Below are 6,000 nucleotides of genomic sequence, written 5' to 3' on the forward strand. Positions count from 1 at the left end.
TTTAGCAGTACAGACATGCTGCCTCACACATGTCATCCCCATGCTAGTGTATGTTCCACAGACAATAGTGAATCTAAAATTTCCAGCATGTACTATCTTCAGTTTCTCAAACATTGCACACTAGATCAGGAGCATGAGCCCACAGACGTACAGTCCTATTTTCCCAATGCAAACAAAAGGAAACCAAAGTCGCTTTCTTGTCCAAAGGCACTTTGGTGGACTGCGACTCCTCATTTTATTTCCAGTTCCCTTTGTGGAATGGTTTTGTTTCTTAATTCTGCCAATGGATTTGGCTGGTATTCTCTTTGGCAAATGGGATAGAAGCAAAAATGATATGTATGATTTTCAGTGAGTGACTTTAGGCATCATTAAATGGTTCTACCATGTTCGCCTATGTGATAAGAACTCTTCTGAATATAGATTATTTCTTCATCTGTAGTTTCAGCAGTGACAAAGGGAAGGAGAACCTCAGACAACTCCCAAGCATAAATATGAGAGGTAAAGCTTTGGTTAGGTGAGCTACCTGTGTTGTTATTGATTTGAAGCCATTTGTTATAGTGGCAACATAGAGAATATGCTAATATAGTCACTTAGTTGACATTAGAGAAGCCCTCATTCTGCTTCATAGCATAGGTGGGCAGAAGACAATCAGAGGCCCATCCACTGCCTAGTGAGGTGGGTTGTTGCTACTAGGATAAATAATCATGTGATGGAGATGAGGTTTGTGTACTATGAAGTGAGGCCATGAAGGCAATGAGGAACAGCCTGATGTGTGTAGCCTGAACTGCTACCTGAAGGTATGTTGGTGTCTGGGCCATGCTGCTGCTGAGGGCCATGACTGGTCCATTGCCTCATGTAGCAGGGATCTGTATTGTTGTCTGTGGTACATGTTATCATCAAAAGCCATGTGGACATCCATGGTCTGGGCTGCTACCTGGGGCCATGTTGATGTCCAAGGGTTGTGTTGAGCTGGCCTCCCCCTCAATTATCATAGCATTGTGGTACCAATAATGACTGGGTGCAGAAGACTGTCCCTGTCTCCCACCTAGGCAGTGTGGGAGAGCTGGGCACACTGGTGTTGGCACAGGAGAGCTTGAAGGATGACCAACTGAGCCACTACACATCTTCAGATCCATGACTTTGAGTTGGACCATTCTAAAATGAACTCTACCTGAGAGCTCCTGGAGAATGCTAAGGGGCCAGAACTGAAGAATCAAATCTTCAGGATCTCCATGACTCACAGCAACAGCAGGATATCTGAGAGAAGTCTCTGTGAGAATGCAGTACTAAAGGTATAGCAGAAGCCAGAGGCCTTGAGACAGATCAATGACTCATTGCAATGAACATTTGCAAGTAAGCTATTTGGATAAAAGTGTGTAATGTCTGTTACACTGTGACACATTGCAACTTCCATGGTGAGACATTTTTTTAAAAATGTAATTATAATATTTAAATTTTCTTTTGAGGAAAGGTTACCCTGGTGGAGAAAGGATATGGAAGGACTGGGAAATATGGGAAATTGGGGACAGGATTTGAAATTCACAAAGAATCAATAAAAACTGAAAAAAATAAAAGTTAACATTAAAGGTACTATAAGCCCCAATCTTGGTTCCCTCTAATGTTTCATGCTAAAGAAATGGTGTTTCCCCTACAATGAGCTACAAAGAGAATTTCAACCTAGATTTCAGTACAGTAGCCTTGGATTTATGTACTTCTACTTAGCTTAAGATTCCAGAATCAGACATGACTAGAGCATCACCCATAACATGGATCAGTAGAACTCTTGGTTAAATAAACAGAATTTTTCAGTAAAACCTAGCATAATCATACAGACTTTTCTTCAAGTTATATTTTTCACTCAGCTGAAAGTATACCTTATTCTTACATTGCTATAAACCTATCATGTTGTTTACATCAGAGATAAAATAAACCAGAAGAAATACAAAATTAATTTAGTGGGTAGCATGCAGAAATATAACTCAGAATGACACAAAGGCAGAAAGAAACAAAAAAGAAAAATGTGGTCCCCCAAACCATCCCTGTAATTATGATCATCATTTAGGTGTGTACACTGAGTTCATTATTTCCTACTTAATGAGTTTTCAAATAAGCTAAGAACATTCTGGTGATGGCTTTACTTAACACTGTAATTTCAAAAACTCTCAGGAATGAAGAGCTCCATTGGGGTAAATGCAGATAGACTTGGATTTTCTTAATTGCCACTGCAGGCTCATTGTTCAGTTGTGTGACAAATGGTACTAAGTCCTGTCAGAGAGTCGCAGGGGAGATGGGTTGTTACGCAGCATGCCTTTCTCATTACTGTGTGGCTGACAGCCTCAGTAGCCAAAAGGAAATAAAGCTTGGTTCTGGAGTAAAGAAGCAGGGGACAGGGTGGCAGTGACTGTCAAAATGCAGGTGGTTGTCTACTGATGCATGTTAGCTACTTTTGGATGTGGTCAAGCTCCCTGGGTGAAGTGTTAGCTCGAGGATAAAGACCAATTACCTTGACCCTCTACATCAGCCCTTCATACCATGACTGGCACACAGAAAAATTTCCATAAATGCTTGCAGAATAGGTCAGTGAAAGAATGAACCCTTCTCCCCTACCTAGTCTCAATAAGTATTTCATGTCCCACTGGCCAGAAGACAGACTGAACAACTATTGTCAATATAACGATAGTCAAGTATCACTTTGGATGGATCTGTCTACCTTTAGTCTTCATAAACCACCGTCTACTTCCCACAATCACAATCTGCCAAGTTCTCTATTTCATTAGGGCTGACAGGGCCCTGTGAGGCATGATTCTGTATCTGAGGAGTCAACTTTCAATCCTTCTTACTGCTTAGTGACATATTCTATTCTCATCACGTATTCTGTGTTGTTATTTGTTATGAATATTCCGTGATGTGCATGTACTTGCACATTTGAGTATGCCTGTGTGTGTATGCATTTATGTTTGTGTGTTTGTACATACATGTGTGCTCATATGTACATATACATGGTTGTACTTATATTGAGGACTGAGATTGATGTTAGAAATATTCCTTGGTTGGTTACTTTCCCCAATATTTATTGAGGTAGAGTTTCTCAGTCAAACATAGACTGATATGGTCTCATCTTGGAACCAGCTTGCTTCAGCGACTCTCTGTCTCTGCCTTCAAATCATTGGAATTGAAGTTGGGCCACCAGGTCCACTTGGCACTTAAGCAGTTTCTGGGGATCTGAATTCTAATCCCCATGCCTGCTACCATTCTACCCATTAAGAGAATTTCTCCAGAATCTACCCATTGAATCTTTAAAATAGTATTCTATACCCTTAATGTGTTATATCGTGAAAACTCTGGTTTTTTCCAAGAAAAATGAGAAAAGAATAAAAACCATCTCCACAAAAATGAGTGATTGGAGGATGAAAAGGTGGAGGACTCCTGTCTTGTCATCTTAGTATATGAATGAAGTTTGGGGTCTTGGTTCACAGCTTGGCTGTCATGTGCAATTCAACCATAAATGAAATGATAGTGTACCCAAGAGGTTAAACAATGGTTACTGTAAAAGACTGGTGAAAAAATATCAGTACAATGCTGTGGTCCTTTTCAGGGCCATAATACATGAACAGATGTACAGTCTTTCTGTGGATTTTTCATTTGATGGGTAGGAATGATCAGGAAAAAAATAGCTATAATGATTCCTTGATAGAAAAGTGTCTTGTAACCATTTGCAAATAACATGTTCTGTATCCCAAAGGAAAATGATTATATATGTTATGAAATAAGTCTAAATATGTTCCTTTCAGCACAGACAGTCAGGGTTTGATTTTGCTTACAAGACTTTAGGGGATGAACTTCATTTTGAGATATTCTTTTCTTAAGTAAATTAAGTACTAGCTAATTATATTGGCATTCACATTAAAATAAAATGTTACTAAAATCTTTTATTTTTTTACTTTTTCCAATAGATTAATTCTGCTGTTAACTACTGCCTTGTCTATACAAAATTGCTGAGAAAATTGTTCAGGCTGCTTTTATTATAATGAAAAATAAAGTTAGAAAATATTTACACATGAAGGTGTTTCCTTTTACTGGTGCTGGAGATGGAACTGGGGACTTGCACACAGGCTGTCCTACTAACTTCATCTCCACATTGCATGAAACATTGAGAACGTGCAGATCGGGCATTAAGTAAGTAGCTTTCCCATGGATGCTACTTCAAACTCTTGGTTGGAAAATCTGCTCAGAGATGCTCTGCGTTTTCCTGATTCAAAGTCTCTTTTCTGCCAACAGAGAAAGAATATGGGCCATGGTTTCAGCATAGCCTTCTTCACTCTCAGCCAGAAATCCAGTTATTTGTCCTTCATGAGGAAAAACGATGTCAGGCTTTGGGCCTCCAGAATTGTGTGCAAGGATAATTGTACCAGCCTCTATACACTTGACAACTCCAATCCCAAAATACTCGTTCCACAAGGTATGCAGACCGATTGCTGCTTCAGACAAGTAAATCTTCAATTCATCGAATGAAATGTTTATTCTAAATTCCACCTTTTCTTGAACTCCCATATTCTAGGATAGTCTTCTCAGTTGGTTTACTCTAAACTCATCATCTTTGTTGAGACATTCTGCAATAAGGACAAGTTTAAGATAATAGCGGAACTCAGCTATCTTCTTATTTAGCAACCGAGCAAAGGCTTTGATCCGCAGAACATGATGCTTTTCAGGCCTGAACTGGCCAATGGAAACCAGTAAATGCCCCAGGGTCACCTTTTTCTCATGTAAAGGGATGTCCAGAAATGTTTGCACATCACAGGGTGGATAAACAATGCTAGTGCAATGCCCAGCTTTCTACGGTGAGAGAATATGGTTTAGTGTCCAAGAGGAATTAACCATGACTACATCACTGCAAGATCCAATAAGGCCATAAACAAAAGCAAGTAAATAGTAATAGATGAGCCTTGCTTTGCTGAGACGAGCATTTCTGCTAATGAAAGCAGCGTTATTAAATCCAGGAGTTTGATTCTTCACCACAGACAGCATGTGCTGATAGTGGGATAGTAAACATAGCGTCCAACTCGGCAACCTCCCACATATTTAAACAGAGGGAGTGTGAAGGCGTATCCTATTGAATCAATGTAAAAATCAGGAACATGCTGCGTCAGAGCTTCCCAGCCAAGAGGAATGGATCCAAGACTTTGCCCTAGCAATGTGAAGTGAGGACAGTTGGAATCTTCCATAAGGTAGCATTTCCTTATACAGAGGCGAATGCTAGCAGCAAACCATTGAACTGAGAACGGGACCCCCATTGGAGGAGTTAGAGAAAGGATTGAAAGAGCTAAAGGGGTTTTGCCACCCCATAAGAACAACAATGCCAACCAACCAGAGCTCCCAGGGACTAAACCACTACCCAAAGTGGACAGACCCATGGCTCCAGCTGCATATGTGGCAGAGGATGGCCTTGTTGGCTAATGACCAAATATACACACAAAACTCCACGCATAATTAGTCCAGGAAAGAAGAGTGAATAAAAAATCAGCTTCCTGTGTCGCCATCTAGAATCTTATTTTTAAACAGAAAAAGAATCTTAAATCTGAGAGTCCTAATTTTGAGTAATGGACAAATCTGTACATGTATAAAACAAGTCATGTCAAATATTAAACAAAGTGCATGATCTTATAGCAAAAGGAGAGGACTACCCCATGTTTAGAGTAAACTTAAGGAAAAGACCAGCGTTCTATAAGACCCATGGCACAGGGTAGGTTAATCACGTTCTTCAGTTCCTGGTAAAGGATAGTAACTTCCCTTGGCTGTTGGGTTGATTTAGCGATTCATTTAGTTTAAGCAAGCTCTACCCCCATGTCTTGCTCTCTTCAAGTGTTAATGTTAATGCATAGTCTGTTTAAAAATCATTTTCAAACATGTTTTTCTCCCCATGCACATATTTTTAATGTATGTGCAAAGCTATAGTATTTATCTCTCTCTGTTTCATACTCTCTGCTAGATCATGTCCCATTG

The 6,000-nt window shown here is 39.8% G+C and overlaps 1 pseudogene; it reads right to left on the reverse strand.

Annotated features, from left to right (window-relative positions):
* Positions 1-4,172: 4,172 nt before the first annotated feature.
* Positions 4,173-5,340, reverse strand: Alg11-ps1 (ALG11, alpha-1,2-mannosyltransferase, pseudogene 1; annotated as a pseudogene).
* Positions 5,341-6,000: the final 660 nt, after the last annotated feature.

Source organism: Rattus norvegicus, chromosome 4, assembly GCF_036323735.1.
Source record: "Rattus norvegicus strain BN/NHsdMcwi chromosome 4, GRCr8, whole genome shotgun sequence".
Taxonomy (NCBI): Eukaryota; Metazoa; Chordata; class Mammalia; order Rodentia; family Muridae; genus Rattus; species Rattus norvegicus.